We start from the raw sequence: 17476 nt of genomic DNA, 5'->3' as shown, positions 1-17476 counted from the left end.
GAATTATGACACAAATGACATTAACTAACTAATCTTGATCCAAGGTCAACACAAAAACTTTATAATCATATTCTATTTACTGTCTTAAAAAAGAGAAGAAAATAGCCAAGTGTGTAATAGCTTTCCAAAGATGATTCCAATCCAAGTGGCTATAATTATTAAAAAAAAAGATGTTTTGGCACTTCAAGGCGTAAAATTATTTGAAACACATCATTCCGCAATGATGTTGAATAAATAAAGCATTACTCTCCTTAAGTAAGGCCAGGTGTAGAAACAAATTGCCTTTTTTTGGGGGGCTTTTTAAGAATTTTTACTTGTATATGATCATTTCCCTATAGTACAAAGTGTAGTTGTAGTGGATATTCAATTATTATTTGGTAATTGTGATCAATATTAAAGATTTAAGAATAATTAATCCTTCACATGAGTTATTTTACTGCACATTTTAATTTTAGATGTCTAACACCAATAAAGTTAATTGAATAACTGCAGAATACCTCTCCTTTTTCCTGTGCATGCGACATTTACATTGGTAGGAGATATTTTAAATTCTTACGTTATCCAAGGCTTCCAATCTTGTTGCCAAGAAGAATTGGCTAAATACTTTTATCTTTTAAAAAACATTTATCTGTTACTCAGGTTGAATTCTTTTGCATTCATTGTTTCCTGTTTCTTTCTCTCTTCTCTCTCTCTCTCTCTCTATATATATATATATATATATATATATATTTTTTTTTTTTTTTTTTTTTTTTTGTAGAGATGGGGTTTTACCATGTTGGCCAGGCTGGTCTCAAACTTTTGACCTTGTGCTCCACCTGCCTCGGCCTCCCAAACTGCTGGGATTATAGGCGTGAACCACCATGGTTGGCCCTTTCTCTCCTTTTCAATATAGTAAATAAGATGCAATATTAAATAGATACAGAAGAAGACCCATTTGTGCCTGTCTCAAGCCCCACTACCCTCTATTTTACTCCAGAGAACCATTATCTCTGTTTATGTTTTTATTGCTTTTAATTTTATTTAAATTGTATGTACTATTTTAGTGTATGAATAAGCCACAATTAATTTTCCATTGACCTGTTAATGAATATTTTGGTTGTTTTGCATGAATATACAATCCTGAACTCATCTTCGCAATGTTGGTTTCTCTGTCCATGCGGGCATATATCTAGAAGAGATATTTCTGGCTATATTGATCTTTAACCTGGATTTTACTGCAAACTTGCTCTCTACTGTGGCTGTACCAAGGTACAGTTCCATCAGCGTGTGAGAATTGTTGTGCATCCATATCTTCAACACACTTGACATTGTCAAGCTTATAATTTTAACAAGTTTGCAAATCTGATGAGCATTGAAACTGATGAGGTTTTGTTTTAATTTGCATTTGCTTGATTAGTCATCACATTGAGCTTCTTGCCATGTATTTTTGCCTCTCTCTTGTGGTTGTTGAAGTCATAGAGAATGATAATGAGTTGGAATGCCAAAAGTTTCTGTGGCCAGAAGTCAAATTCTTAAAAAAAAAAATGAGGCATGCGATTACAGGTTGATTAGCTGTCAGCAGTGAGTAGAGAGAGAAGGTAGCAAGCATTTCTCAAGATCAAGAACACGTGAGGGGTGGTTGAGGCATGGCAGTGTCATGGGAGACCCAGAAGACCCCTACTAGAGTATCTTAGGCTGCTTCCAGGGGGCTGAGAGGGAAGAAGACCAGAGTGTGTCTGGTCAGAAAAGAGCCAGGTTTTAATTTAAGGCACAAGAACAAGCAAATGACACAGAAGAGTTTGTAAGTTGCAGATTGGAAAGCCCAAGGGCCCATTTGAAGGATTTGTGAGAGAAGGGAATCGGTCAGAATTAGGTAAACAGGGAGTGGTATAGAGAAAGTGTAATGTAAGGCTGATGGGCCTGGTCCTGACATCTCTTCAAGGATGCCGTTGTAGGGATGATCCTCCTTTGAGGTATGACAGCTCCCAGGGAGAGGGATTAAACGTATTGCTGTTACTAATTTTTGGCTTGCTGTTACTCAAAATCTAATGTGGTATCTTCATCTGAGCCAATAGTTTTCTATGTTCCAGTCGTCTAGGAGGCCTGGCTGTCTGCAGCAGCAGAACCTAGAGCCAGGAACACTTGATAACCCCTGTTGTCACAGTAGGGTACATAAAAGAAATTCAAAATTTAGGACTAAAACTTACTAACAAACTGGTTTTTAAAAAGTATTTTTTAAAAATCTCTGTTTTGGCTGCATCACTCTGAGTCCTGTTCTTTTTGGCTTAGGCATTATCAAAAACTTCACAAGAAAATATTTTTATTATTTAAACATGACTTTCCATTGGGATTATATTCTATGCAAACATAAGTTCTGAGAGAGTTGTGCATTATTCACCTTCATGTACTGCAGAAAGTGAGTTTACTTTATGCACATATATCCACAAGTAAACTGATATTTTTTGGAATATTTGTTATAATATTATTACAATATTACCCACTCTTGATGCTTACATAGACCACCGAATTTTATGTCTTTTCCTACAATTTGGTACTTATGAAAGAACAAATTTTCTTCTGTTGTGTACCATGAAATACATAACAACAAATCTGGTGGCTTCAAAAAATTCTGAAATAATAAATTATCTAAATTAATAGAGTGTTCATAATTCTTTTAGGAAGTAGTGAAGACTTCTCAGATTTACCAAAGAGTTGGTGATGAGCTAAGACGAAGGAATTAAGGTTGGAATGTATTTGGTTCAGTGCCACAAGTCTTAACAGATGACGTAGAGAAGGCACATCCTGCTGCTGGGTTTTGCCTGTTTCCATGTGGCCTTGTGTATTCATTGAGTCTTTGGTGAAGAGAAGATATTTCTGGTAACTAGGTCTATTTAAATTCTTAAAGGTGTGTTTAAGTATTTATTTGAATATTCAAAAATGTGTTTTAACAAAAAACTGTCTTAAGCAGAAATTAGAGAACCATCCATTCAAGAACAGGTCTTACTCTGTTTTATATTCAATTCTGCCCATTCATTTTCCTGTATTTTCACCGTGCAGCTTGTTTTTCAGTGCACAGCATTTCCAAGAAATGAAATTTCCACTGAAGTCAGCATGCATATAGTTCACTCACCTTCAGGTATAGTGAGTTAGTACTCAAGCCCTGGTCAGTTAACCAGAGACAAGGTAGCATGCTTCTGAAACACACGAACTTGCTAACATTCGTTCACTCGGCAAACACGCAGTGAATGCCTACTCTGTACCAGCACAGTGGAAATGCTGGAGAGGCAGGGACCAAAACTCTCATGAATGCCTGTCTTCAAGTTTGTGTTCTACACTGATACATCTGAGCAGAGGACTAGCTCCCTGGTCTTCTCGTAGTGCCAGAGTGCGTCCAGTTGTCTTCTCTAGTGACGAGCCTAAGAGCAAGTAGCAGTACATATTTTCCCTTTATTTTCCTGGAGAGCTCTTGTCTTTCAAGAGATCCCAATGAGGGCAGGGCATGGTGGCTCAGGCCTGTAATCCCAGAACTTTCGGAAGCCAAGGCAAACAGAACACTTGAGGTCAGGAGTGCAAGACCAGGTTGGCCAACATGGTGAAACCCTGTCTCTACTAAAAATACAAAGATTAGCCAGGCATGGCGGTGGGCACCTGTAATCCCAGCTACTCGGGAGGCTAAGGCTGGAGAATCACATGAGTCTGGGAGGTGGAGGTTGCAGTGAGCTGAGATCACATCACTACACTCCAGCCTGGGCAACAGAGCCAGACTCCATCTCAAAATAAAAAAAGAGATCCCTAAGGAGGTAAGCAAAGATTAGGTAACTGTTTCCAATGTTGTGGTGAACATGGCTGATATAGAAGTTAGACAGACTTAATCGTCAGCAGTAACCTCTGCCTCCTCGAGACCTGCCCCACCTTATGAGAGCTTGGCTACTGCCATTTCTCTCTGCCAGATCCTTGTCCCTTGATGACCTACATCACTTTCCCAGTCCCTTCATCATGCCCCATCCAGGCATGTCACTCCTAAACTTCAACGTGTGCCTGGTAGGAGTGTGGAGCTTTAAAAAAGGAGTACCCAACCCATTTCCTCTAAGACCTTGAGTTTTACTGAAGATTTAAGGTATTTGAGATTTTATCATAAAGAAATGTGTCCGATTTAGAAAAATTTCAGCAATGATAACATTGTTAAAATACATATATATGAACATAATACATATATAAATATATATATATATTTTTTTCTTCAAAACAACTACATTTAGTTACATCCATAAGCTCTGATTATGCTTTAAATATCAGTTGCATTTGTCTTAGTTAGTCTGGGCTGCTGTAACAAATTAGCATAGACTACGTGGCTTAAACAATTTTTTTTTCATAGTTCTAGAGCCTGGGAAATCCAGGATCAAGGTGTCAGCATGGTTCGGCTTTGGTTAGAGCCTGATTCCTGTTTTACAGATGGCCATCTTTGTATTTTCACAGGGACAGAGAGAAGAGCAGAGAGAGAGAGAAAGAGAGAGAGAGAGAGAAAGAGAGAGAGAGAGAGAGAGAGAGAAACCTTTGGTATCTGTCCTTACAAGGCCACTAATTTCATGCATGGAGGATCCAACCTCATGTCCTAATCACCTCGCAATGTCCCCACCTGCTAATATCATCACATTAGGGATTAGGATTTCAATGTATAAATTTGGGGGAGGAGGAACAAACATTCAAGTCATAACAATATTTTGACTTGGAATGCAATGCATCCTAAAACCGAAGCAAATAACTAAACTGCTATATGTTTAACATATGAAACAGTGGATGGTATACGGCAAGACATAATCAGGTAGCATAAAAAATGCCATGGGGTTATGGTAAAGGTGACATTTCTGTGGGCTCCAGTATTGGGGAAAGACTCCACAGATGTTTCGAGATCTAAGTTTGGCCTTGAACGAAGGATAAGATCTGGATTTGGGGGAGTGTAGGAAAGAGAGTGGCAGGACTGTGTTGAATCTGAAAGTGTCCACTGATAGCCCCGGTTGGTTCAGCCTTACTCCATTTTGGTGAGGGGGAAGATGCATTTCTTTGCATTCTAAATTCTAACCAGGACCTTCAGGCCTGGTTTGGGTGTGGGAAGACTGGTGTTTAGAGACTAATAAGCAGAACTGGGGAGCTCTGGGTTTTCTGCAGCAGAGGAACAGGTGGGAGGAAAGATGTCTTACAGAGAGGGGCCACTAACAGACTGGCTGGTTTCAGGGTATGGGAATCGTTGGTTGGAGTGAGTTAGCTTCCTGTCAGCTCTCAACAAATGACGACAGGCATTGTTTTATAGGCAGAGCCATGATTAGAATAAGGCAAAGGAAATTCAGAGGGACCGAAAATTCAGAGGGAATTAAAATCCAGATCAAGAAGCACATTCCTTGTCTTAGGGGTAGGGTTGAGGAGCTCGCGGTTGCCAGTTTCTGTGATGTAGGGATTTGTGTTTTAGAATCCACATGGGGTTAGACAGTGAGTGTTTGGCCTAAATAAGGAGGGAGGATGAGTTAGACCTGAGATTCTTGAATAAAAGCAAGACCTTTGAAGGGCCATACTGTCAATAAAAGGACGAAGTAGGAGAATAATCCACAGGTACAGAGAGGCAACAAGAGAGACTAGACTGCCTGTCATGGGTGGAAAAACTTCCTGAGAATTTTTAATGACAAGCCTATGCTTCCTGTTGACTGGGGGTTTGAATTCGTGCCATCAGCTAAGAAATTAACATAAAAATTTGTCTGGAGCCAGTAATACCATGGCAACGGAAAGCGCCATGGAGGGCAAGTCCTTAAGGAGTTTGCCCCGAATTCTCATATACAAAGCCACACTGAAGATGAACTCACAGTCCAAATTTAGATAAAAGCGTGTTCAATTCACAAGGTTTTTCGTCTTAGACTTTTGACAGGTGCCCCCAAGGCTGAGAACATCCCATGTTATAGCACCTACGAAGAACAAGTGAAACGTATGAAGCCGAGTTTTAAATTGCCCTCTGAGTGTGCAAAGGAAGGCTTGAATGTAGATAAGGAGAAATTCTAGAGTCAGAGAGTTGTAGATGAGCTAAGGGTTTCCTCTCCTCTCAACCAAATGAGGTTGAGGGTAGGGTTCAAATATATAAGCACTTGGAGAGTTTTCTCATGTGATCTGTAATTTAGGAGATGTAGGAATGTCCTAATTTATGCTTGGTATCTGATTTATGCTTGGAAACTTAGAATGGCAAGAGGCTGGTCAGATGCTCTGAGGCAAAGAGAAAATAGTGGTTACAGTGGGAGAAGGTACATATACACGGAGTGGGGTGGGGATAAAGATGAATGTTCTTGTGGGCCAGATGTGGATCATGCGGTGAGGAAAATCTGAGGAAGGGTTTTGCCTGGAAGGGTGGAGTAATTCCAGCAGGAAGATTTTGAGTATAGAATCTAGACACCAAGGGTCTAGGGTTCTCCTGAGCGGCCTCTAGAGAAGGGTTGCTTGGTGTACCAATATGCAGATATATGTTGTCAGAAGTGGAATCTCTGAGAATGCCAGAGAGTATTTCAGGAGAGAGAGAAAAGGCACACTCCACCATCTGCCCCAGCTAGAAGGCACCAATGCCCTATCACTATTGCACCAGTCAAGTAGGCCTCCTCAGCAAACTTCGGACCCTAGGTTCACAGAACTGGGTGACTATAATCTTTGACCCATGACAGAAACATCATTAGTCTTTGTGTGGCCTAGTTGTATATTTATTTTTAATAATGTAATAGAAATCGAAAGCTAGGACCCTGGAAGCACTCGTAAGTCTAAAGATGCGATATCCCCATTATCTTCTGGCTCCAACTGAAAGCAGGTATCATTCTGAATCCCGTGTTCAGCAATCCCTTGCATTCTTTTTCTTTGGAAAAAGTTTATTGAGTTATAAGAAACGTACAGAAAAGTGCACAAATCTTAAGTATGTAGCTAATTAAATTGAAATTGTTCTCTAAAAACTCTAATATATGGAGAATGAGTGTGATGAAATGACGGAATCAGACTTCAGAAAAACAAAACTCTAATATACTGGATACAATTCTGATAGGAAGGGACAGAACAAACAAACAGTAACAGGGATTAAAAGGGAACAAAACTATAGATCCAGTGGATATTTTTAAAAAGAACATCCATGAACAACTTTGTGACAATATGTTTAAAATATGAAATAGACAATGATCTATAAAAATTAAAAAAACAAGCTTAAGAAGAAACAGAAAAAATTTGAGTAGATCTAAAACTACCAGAAAAATTGAGGCTGGGCACAGTGGCCCATATCTGTAATGCCAGCACTTTGGTAGGCTAAGGCAGGAGAATCACTTGAGGTCAGGAGTTCAAGACCAGCCTAGCCAACATGGTGAAACCTTGTCTCTACTGAAAAGAGAAAAGTTAGCCGGTTTGGTGGCATGTGCCTGTAGTCCCAGCTACTCGGGAGGCTAAGGCAGGAGAATCATTTGAATCTGGGAGACAGAGTTTGTAGTGAGCTGAGATCGCGCCACTGCACTCCAGCCTGGGCAACAGAGAAAGGCTCTGTCTCAAAAAAAAAAAAAAAAAAAAAGGAAAGAAAGAAAAAAGGAAAAAAACTTCTAAAAGAATTGAATCAGTAGTTAAGAATTTAATATCCAGCTCCTCCAGACAAATAAACACAAGCAAAACCAAAATGCTTATGATACAGTCTGAATTTTTGTGTCTTTCTAAAATTCACATGTTGAAACCTAATTTTCAAGGTGACGTTGTTAAGAGGTGGAGCCTTCAGAGGTGATGAGGTCGTGAGCGCTCCGCTATCAAGAATGGGATTGATGCCCCTTTAAAGGCATTGAGGGAGCCTGTTTGTCCCTCCCACCCTTCCTGCATGTGAAGATGCATCATCTTTGAAGCAGAGAGTGAGCCCTCACACTGAACCTGCCAGTGCCTTCATCTTGGACCTTCCAACCTCTAGAACTAGACGAAATCAGTTTATGTTGTTTATTTACTACCCAGTCTAAGCTATTTTGTTACAGCAGCCTAAATGGACTAAGGCACCCCACCAGACCCAGGGGATTTTACAGATGACTGCTGGCAAACACGGAACGTATAATCCTGTTGTTATACACACTTTTTCTGTGACACGGATTGTCCATATTGGAAATTGCCTTGCTTTGTGGACAAGATTGAGCCATGGTTGCAAGAACTTAGACATGGCCTACTTAAATTCTCAACCCTTCAAAAATAATATTGTGGGCTCTTGGAGATCTGTAACTGAATTTTTGGCTTCTTAAGCATTTTCATAAACGAGTGGTCGAGCCACAGTTTTAGTTCTTAAAAATAAGTACTGGCTACCTCACAGGAGCATTTCTTTTTTCTTTTCTTCTTTTTTTTGGTTTGAAAAGAGCAAGTGTTCCAGATAAATGTGTCCTTTGTTAACCAACTTTACTAATCAATTCATACCACTGGTTTTAGAGCAAAATATTTACAAACTGCATAGAAATGACCAGAATCAGTCATGTGGCCTAAGTGTGTCATATTAGTCCCTTCCTTGGTAGTTACAGTGTTTAATGACCAGAATCAGTCATGTGGCCTAAGTGTGTCATATTAGTCCCTTCCTTGGTAGTTACAGTGTTTAATGACCAGAATCAGTCATGTGGCCTAAGTGTGTCATATTAGTCCCTTCCTTGGTAGTTACAGTGTTTTGAGAGAGACAACTCAGTCTAAGTGATAAATAAATCTACGTTTGAATGAGACCTGCTATAGTAGGATTCTACTGTGTTTTTTTTCAGAATTTAGATTTTGCCTAATTATTGTATTTCATTTTTTGGCATTTCCTTACTATCCAGCTTCACAGCTCAAGTAATATGGACCTGATTACTTAGCGGTTGTGGATTGTTAACTTTGTTTATGGGTCATTGCTCTGACAGATATTTTGTAATGTCTTGTAAGGGCTAACATGCAAAGAGTGCCCTACTTTGGCTAAAATAGTCTTGGTGCTATAATTCTTCACTCAATCAGTCTTTCAGATGTCTGTTCATTCATCAAACACTTATTTTTGTCTTCTGTGTATCAGGCACTGTTAGGTGCTGTAGACACAAAGCTTTGGCCTTGAATACCTCTCAGTCTAGAAGGAGATGTGAACATGCTCCTAGATTTATTACAGCCGACTAGGATCCGTGCTATTATGGAGCTAAGAAGAAAGGGTCAAAGCCGGGAGGAATTAATTCTGCTTCACTGGGGAGGTGAGGTTTGAGCTATATTTTGAAGGATGATAAAGAAGAGGCTTGAACAGTGGAATTAACAAATGCAAAAAAAAAAAAGAATTTCTTAAATTATCTAGGAATTGGTTATAAGTTCAGTATGGTAGGCGTAGTGTACAAAGGGGAGTTTTGGGAGATGAAGTCAGAAAGATATTTTGAAGACTGAATTAGTTATCTATTGCTGTGGAACAAATTACCTCAAAACTTAGTGGCTTAAGAACAATGAATTATTTCATTGTTTTGGTGGGTCAGGAATTTGAGACCAGCTTAGCTGAGTGTTTTGGTTTGGAAGTTGCAGTTAAGATACCAGCTGGGGCTGAAGTCACCTTAAGGTGTCAATGGGGCTGGAGGATCTGCTTCAAAGTGACTCACTCACATGCCTGGCATGTTTATTGCTGTTCTGTTGGCAGAAGACTCCAGTTTCTCATCTCAGGGACCATTCCAGAGGGCTGCTGAGGAGTCCTCATGACATGGCAGCTGGCTTCCCCCAGAGTAAGTGATCCTAGAGAGCATAAGGCAGAAGCCATGTCTTTTATAACTTGATTTTGGAAGTCACACACTTCCATGTCTACAATATCCTATTGGTTACATGGGTCAGCCTTATAATATGGGAATACCAGAAGGCAAGAAGCGTTTGGGGGTCACTGTGGAAACCTGCTACCACAGAGCATATGGTGAAGTACCCTGTGTGTAAGTCTCGGGTGTTTGGATTTTCAAAAGCAATCATGAGGAAGCCAATGGAGTTCGTTACTTAAAATAACATGTATGAACTAATTTACGCTTCCACCAATAGTGTAAAAGCGTTCCTATTTCCTGTGTGGCAATTCCTCAAGGATCAAGAAATAGAAATACCATTGACCCAGCAATCCCATTTATAATCCCAAGGGATTATAAATCATTCTATTATAAAGACACACACACACGTATGTTCATTGTGGCACTGTTTACAACAGCAAAGATCTGGAACCAACCCAAATGCCATCAATGATAGACTGGATAAAGAAAATGTGGCACATATACACCATGGAATACTATGCAGCCATAAAAAACAATGAGTTCATGTCCTTTGCAGGGATATGGATGAAGCTGGAAACCATCATTCTCAGCAAACCGACACAAGAACAGAAAAACCAAACAACGCATATTTTCACTCATAAGTGGGTGTTGAACAATGAGAACACATGGACACGGGGAGGGGAATATCACACACTGGGGCCTGTTGGGGGGTGGGGAGCTAGAGGAGGAATAGCAGGGGGTGGGGGGACTGGGGAGGGATAACATTAGGAGAAATACCTAATGTAGGTGGTGCGGGGATGGAGGCAGCAAACCACCATGGCATGTGTATACCTGTGTAGCAATCCTCCACAATCTGCACATGTACCCGAGAACTTAAAGTAAAAACAAAAATAATATGTACAGAAGCAATATATGTTCAATGTAGACAATTTGGAAACTATACAAAAACACAAAGAAAAAATTACCCATAATCTTATCATGCAGAGAAGATCACTGTTAGCATTTTAATTTATTCTCTTTCAGTTTTCTCCTGTTAATAAGGCTTTTGTACTTTTTCACTTTGTACTATAATGCAAGCAGTAAAAAAAATGGAGCTTTTTTTTTTTTTTGAGATGGAGTCTTACTCTGTTGCCCAGCTGGAGTGCAGTGGCGTAATCTCGGCAACCTCTGTCTCCTGGGTTCAAGCGATTCTCTTGCCTCAGCCTTCTGAGTAGCTGGAATTACAGGCACCCATCAGTAAGCCTGGCTAATTTTTATATTTTTAGTAGAGACAGGGTTTCACCATATTGGCCAGGCTGGTCTTGAACTCCTGACCTCAGGCAATTCACCCTCCTCAGCCCCCCAAAGCCCTGGTATTACGGGTGTGAGCCACTGCACCTGGTCCAACAATGGAGCTTTTTAAGCAGAGTAGTTTAAGCTAAACTGGGATCTTAAGAAAGTTGTGACAGTGACCAGTGAAAAGTCTGAGAGATAATGACAAAGAAATGGTAATAGAGATAAAAGTGTTGGAGAAATTCTGAGCTGGAATTAATAAAATTAGTTGACTAATTAGATGTTCAGTGTATGGAAGGGAGATATTAAGGGCAACTCTAAGATTTCTGGAGCACTAACAACATTTGTAGTTGGCAGTATGGGAACGTGAAGGGTAGCTAGCGGTCTGCCTTTGAAATGTGTTGTTGGAGGTGCCTGCTGGACATAGGGTCACTCTACCTGTGTCTCATAGAGAAGAAGGCAGTGAAGAGGAAGAAATGGAAGACACAGAGAAAGAGGTAAGTGAGGTGTTAGAGGAGGCACGAAGGAAGGGGATCTAGGGCACACGGTACAAGCTAGCCTGGGAGGGCAGAAGGGAGAAAGCTCCAACATTATCTAGTATCTGCCATGTGCCAGGCACTGAGGATATGTTCTTTCATTTAATTCCTACAAATAAATATACAGTGCGAAGGTGCTATTAGCCTCATGTAATTGGTATGGAAATCAGGCTCAGAATCATTCAATGATTAAGTCACAGACCTGTAATTGCAATCCAGCTCTTCTTGGAGAGTATAATAAGGAGTCTGACTCCATTTGTGACTGCTGATAGGTTTTTTTGTTTTGTTTTCAGGATCTCACTCTGCTGCCCAGGCTGGAGTACAGTGGCACAATCTTAGCTCACTGCAGCCTTGACCTTTCAGGCTCAGGTGATTTTCCTACTTCAGTCTCCAGAGTAGCTGGGACTATAGGTATGTGCCATCACACCTGGTTAATTAAAATTTTTTTTTTGTCGAGACAGGGTCTTGCCACATATTCCAGGCTGATCTCGAACTCTTGGGCTCAAGTGATTCTCCTGTCTTGGCCTCCCAAAGTGCTGGGATTATAGGCATGAGCCCCTGCACCTGGCCTGCTGGCAGCTTTTAAGCCCTCCCACCCTTCCTTCCCATTCTGCTCCACATCTGGGCAAGCTGGTAAGAAAGCATGGGCGCTGCCTTCTTTGGTGCTGATGGGAAGTTAAAACCACATAAGCCCCAGCCAATTCAGGAGAGCCCTCATCCCGGGCTCAGCTGCCAATCACAACGGAAGCCAAGCCTATCTCCTTTCCCTGCCCTCTCAAGCCAGTTTCAGACCTTCTTGGAAGCTGGACCCGCTCTGCCCAGAAAGCCTCATTTTGTGAGTAATCAATCTTTTCATACTCTTGGTGAGTGCATGTCAGCCTTATTGTCGATACTTAAAGCAGATTTGGGGTAGGAGGGTCTATGTTCTTCTGTGGGGCAACCACAACAGTTGGTCCTGTGAGCAGGCTGTCGAAGAGATGACCACCTCCACCACCAGACGCCTTCCTCCTCTTCCGGCAGCTGAGAGGCACACCTTTTCTTCCTCTGAGACACAAGCTGAGGAGGGAAAGATGGACATAGTAATACACAAACTAAAAAATGTGATGATGTAAGAGACAGCGTTGTTGGAGACAAAGGGGACAGTGGTGGTCTGGTGGGCTTAGGCAAGGTGGTGAGGCTTATATACTCACTGGGGGAGAGGCCAAAGATAATTGGCTCAGAAGAAATTAGAAGACTGCTGGATGGCCCTGTGGGTCACCTGCACAGTCATGGTGGCTCTAATTTGCATGAATTACATAATTTTTATCTAACAGTGCACTGCATCTTGGGAAAAATCTTCAGATAATTTTGGGATATTCATAAGCCCCCTGAACTCCAACTAGGGGAATCAAGATCCCTAGTTTTAACCCTGATCCCCTTAACTAGGGGATCATCCTTAACTAGGGGATCAGGGTTAAAAGCTTCTCTGCCTGAATGGTCTCAATGAAGATGGACAGGCTTGGTTGGAAGAAGGTGATGGTAGAAGGAGGTGATTATAATTGAGGCATGAGGCTTTAAATTTTGCAGACAGAGGAGCCATCTCGAGGTATGGCCATTTCTTTTGAGTCAATTCTCTTTGGCTGCTCCCCCAGCAAGTATATAAGCCTCGCCATCCTGCCATAGCCCACCAGACCACTACGCTTCTCTTTCCCTCCAACAACCCTGTCTCTTGCACTACTGCCTCTTTACATTTGTGTATTTATTTTTATTTATTTTTTATATATTGCATTTTAGGTTTTGGGGTACATGTGAAGAACATGCAAGGTTGTTGTATAGGTACATACATGGCAGTGTGATTTGCTGCCTGCTTCCCCATCACCTATTTCTGGCATTTCTCCCCATGCTATCTCTCCCCAACTCCCCACCCCCTGCTGTCCCTCCCCTATTTCCCTCCGACAGACCCCAGTGTGTGATGCTCCCCTCCCTGTGTCCTCATTGTTCAACACCCACCTATGAGTGAGAACATGCAGTGTTTGATTTTCTGTTCCTGTGTCAGTTTGCTGAGAATGATCGTTTCCAGGTTCATCCATGTCCTTACAAAGGACATGAACTCATCGTTTTTGATTGCTGCATAGTATTCCATGGTGTATATGTGCCACATTTTCCCTGTCCAATCTATCATCGATGGGCATTTGGGTTGGTTCCAGGTCTTTGCTATTGCAAACAGTGCTGCAATGAACATTCGTGTGCATGTGCCCTTAGAGTAGAACGATTTATAATCCTTTGGATATATACCCAGTAACGGGATTGCTGGGTCAAATGGAATTTCTATTTCTAGGTCCTTGAGGAATTGCCACACTGTCTTCCACAATGGTTGAACTAATTTACACTCCCACCAACACTGTAAAAGTTTTCCTATTTCTCCACATCCTCTCCAGCATCTGTTGTCTCCAGATTTTTTAATGATGGCCATTCTAACTGGCATGAGATGGTATCTCAATGTAGTTTCGATTTGCATTTCTCTAATGACCAGTGACGATGAGCATTTTTTCATATGTTTGTTGGCTTCATTTATGTCTTCTTTTGTAAAGTGTCTGTTTATATCCTTTGCCCACATTTGTGTATTAATGGAAATAAAGGATGAACTGTAGAGATTAAAGATTTGTGTATTAATGTGCCTCCACAGCTCAGAGGAAGAAATACTGTGCCTCTTTATTGCAGGAAGAGAAGGAAGTACCCAGCACCGCAGAAGTCAAGTGTTAGCTGACCCAATACTCACATGGTAAAGACAGGCAATGGCAAAAATTGGAATGGAAATAAAGGAGATCCAAATCCTCTATGACAGCCAGGAGGTAATGGTGAGATGGAGCAGTGGTGAGAACCGCTGAATGCCACAGCCCTCAAAAGAAGAAAAAAGGGCTTTTGAATGAGGAAAACTGCTGCATGGACAAGAGACAGTCTGGCCACATGAGGAGGTTAATCCTTGAGTATCCTTCTCTTGGAATTTTCTCTGAGAAAATCCCAGTTTTGCTTAAAGGAAGGTGCATTAGTTTCTTAGGGCTGCTATAATAACATACCACAAACTCAGTGGCTTCAAACAAGAGAAATGTATTATTTCCCAGTTCTGGAAGCTGAAAGTTTGAGATTAAGGTATTGGCGGAGCCATGTTTGCTCTGAAGGCTCTAGGGAAGAACCTTTCCTTGTCATGTCCTGGCTTCTGGTGATGGTCGGCAATCCTTGCTTTCCCTGGCTTGAAGCTGCACCACTAAAATCTCTGCCTCCACTCTCTTCCCTGTGTCCCCTCTGTGTCTTCAAATCTCTCCTTGAAAGGACACTAGCCGTTGGATTTAAGGCCACCCTAATGCAGTATGACCTCATCTGAACTTGATTACATCTGCAAAGGCCCTATTTCCAAATTCAGTTACATTCAAAGAGATGGGGGTGAGGATGTCAAAATATCTTTTTGGGAAACATAATTCAACCTATAGCAGAAAGGAATAGAAGCAACGTTGCATGATGAGGTTGAAGGAGAGGTGAGTTATTTATAATTGAGTGATGACTTCATAGAATTAAACAGAAAGAATTAGACATGGGTTAGTAAGAGATGACTCAAAAAGCAGGAAGCTTGGAAGAGACAGTTGTAGCATTGATGCTTATAAAGCAGAGATCTGAAAGTTGAATGGTCCCAGGCAAAAGCCAGATGATGTCCATGAGTGAAGCATCCTGCATGGGGTGTGTAGTGAGTCGACGGCTCAGCATGTGCTCAATCTGAAAGCAGCCACTGCTCAGCTCAGCGGGTTGCTGTCACAAGAGAATAGACCCCATGTTGTCACATTTTCCAAAAATAAGCAGTACACTCAGATTACGTGGTATCTCTTGAATTTAAAATGATGACAGCTAGTTACAAATGTTGATGAACTGTAGAGATTAAAAATCCTGATGCAGGCTGGAATTGTACCGTGAATGGTCAAGGATCATATAGCTAGGAAGGGCAGGGGATACAGGACAGGCATGCAGGACAAAAATGCAATGCACAGCTCAGGATTCTCATTGGCATGCTGCTGTTCTCCCTGGTCTCATGGAAAACTGTTAGGATGCAGAGTGTAAGCCCTGGTGGTTTCTGCTGAGGAGGCTGCTGGAAACAGATGGTCTTTTTTTTAGCTAGAGACTATTATGATTCCTCCCTTTAAAGAGCTTACTGTCCATTTGAGTGGAGAAAACGGCTGTATTTGAGATGGGAGGTTTCCCTGTAAATCACCTGTGTAGCCAGAGTTCCTCAGGTTGAGTGGGATTTAGGCGTGCAAAGGAGGTGGCCTCACTCGGGGTCCTCCAAGAAGAGAAAACAGCATGGAGACAAGCAGGGAGGTGGTGTGTGCAGAAAGAGTAAAGAGCCCACCTTGAATGCAGGATGTCAGGAGATCGTGGGAAGGTCTCTCAGTGTTGTCTGTTCTTTTTCTCCTCCTCCAGTTTCACTCTCTCCCTTGCTCTGGGTCTCGGGATGCTGACATCTATGGACCGAACCCACCAGTCTCCCTTGCCCTTTGGCATCTGCTTTAGTTCAGCCAATGGGAGGCACCAGCGAGAGATGAGAGGGCTGGAGGGAACTGATCAGGGTATTTACTTTCCAGGCACTTTTTTTCGGGGCTGTTGGTTGTCAGCAGGGGTCATGCTCCTGGTGGGCCTGGACAGCCTTTTCCTCAGCTTTAGGTCTTACTGGATTTCTATAAATACTTGTTGTTCTTGCCTTGTCAGGCCCGGGGGTGGTGGCAGCTCCCTGCTGTTTGTCAGTTGCTGGATGCTCCACCGTCCCTGAGTCACCTCAGTCCTGCCCTCTTCTTTGTGAATTGTCCCTTCATTCAACTCTCCTCCAGTATTCTGTTTGAGTGTGCCATTTATTTCCTGCTGAGGCCCTGAATTACATGTGCACAATAAATATGAACAAACAGGTATACCTTGAAGATATTACAGGTTTGGTTCCTGACCACTATAATAAAGTGAGTATTGCAATAAAGTGAGTCATTATTTCTTGGTTTCCCAGCGCAGATTAAAGTTATGCCTATACTATATTGTAGTCTGTTAAGTGTGCAATAGCATTATGTCTAAACAATGTACACATATTAATTAAAAATAATTTATTGGGCCGGGCGCTGTGGCTCAAGCCTGTAATCCCAGCACTTTGGGAGGCTGAGGCGGGTGGATCACGAGGCCAGGAGATCGAGAACATCCTGGTCAACATGGTGAAACCCCGTCTCTACTAAAAATACAAAAAAATTAGTTGGGCATGGTGGCGCGTGCCTGTAATCCCAGCTACTCAGTAGGCTGAGACAGGAGAATTGCCTGAACCCAGGAGGTGGAGGTTGTGGTGAGCTGAGATCGTGCCATTGCACTCCAGCCTGGGTAACAAGAGCGAAACTCCATCTCAAAAATAAATAAATAATTTATTGATAAAATATGCTACCTATCATCCAAGCCTTCAGTGAGTCATCATCTTTTTGCCGGTGGAGGGTCTTCACTCATGTTAATAGCTACTGACTCATCGGAATGATGGTTGCTGAAGGTTGGAGTGATCATGGCAATTTCTTAAAATAAGACAATAATAATATTTGCCATATCAATGGACTCTTTCTTTAAAAAAAATTCTCTATAGCATGCAATGCTGTTTGATAGCATTTTACGCATAGAACTTACAAATCTTTCAAAATTGCAGTCAGTCCTCTCAAGCCCTGCTGCTTTGTCAACTAAGCTTATGTAATATTCTAAATCCTGTCTTGTCATTTCAACAATGCTCATAGCATCTTCACCAAGGGTAGATCCTATCTCAAGAAACCACTTTCTTTGCTTGTCCATAGGAAGCAACTCTTCATCTGCTTACATTTTATCATGAAATTGCGGCAATCCAGTCACATCTTCAGGCTTCATTTCTAAGTCTAGTTCTATTGGTAATTTTACCACATG

General features: G+C 41.6%; 1 long non-coding RNA gene across 1 annotated transcript in view; it reads left to right on the top strand.

Annotated features, from left to right (window-relative positions):
* Positions 1 to 16478, top strand: part of LOC118145695 (uncharacterized) — a 33489-nt gene extending 17011 nt beyond the window's left edge. The window contains exons 3-6 of the long non-coding RNA XR_004730970.3: positions 9629 to 9710; positions 11836 to 11953; positions 12323 to 12377; positions 14243 to 16478. This is a non-coding gene — a long non-coding RNA (uncharacterized LOC118145695). The remainder of the gene's footprint in view (positions 1 to 9628; positions 9711 to 11835; positions 11954 to 12322; positions 12378 to 14242) is intronic.
* The last annotated feature ends 998 nt before the right edge of the window (positions 16479 to 17476 follow it).

This window comes from Callithrix jacchus, chromosome 10 (assembly GCF_049354715.1).
Source record: "Callithrix jacchus isolate 240 chromosome 10, calJac240_pri, whole genome shotgun sequence".
Lineage (NCBI taxonomy): Eukaryota > Metazoa > Chordata > Mammalia > Primates > Cebidae > Callithrix > Callithrix jacchus.
The sequence above is the reverse complement of the archived record's forward strand: the minus strand, read 5'-3'. Positions and strand labels throughout refer to the sequence as shown.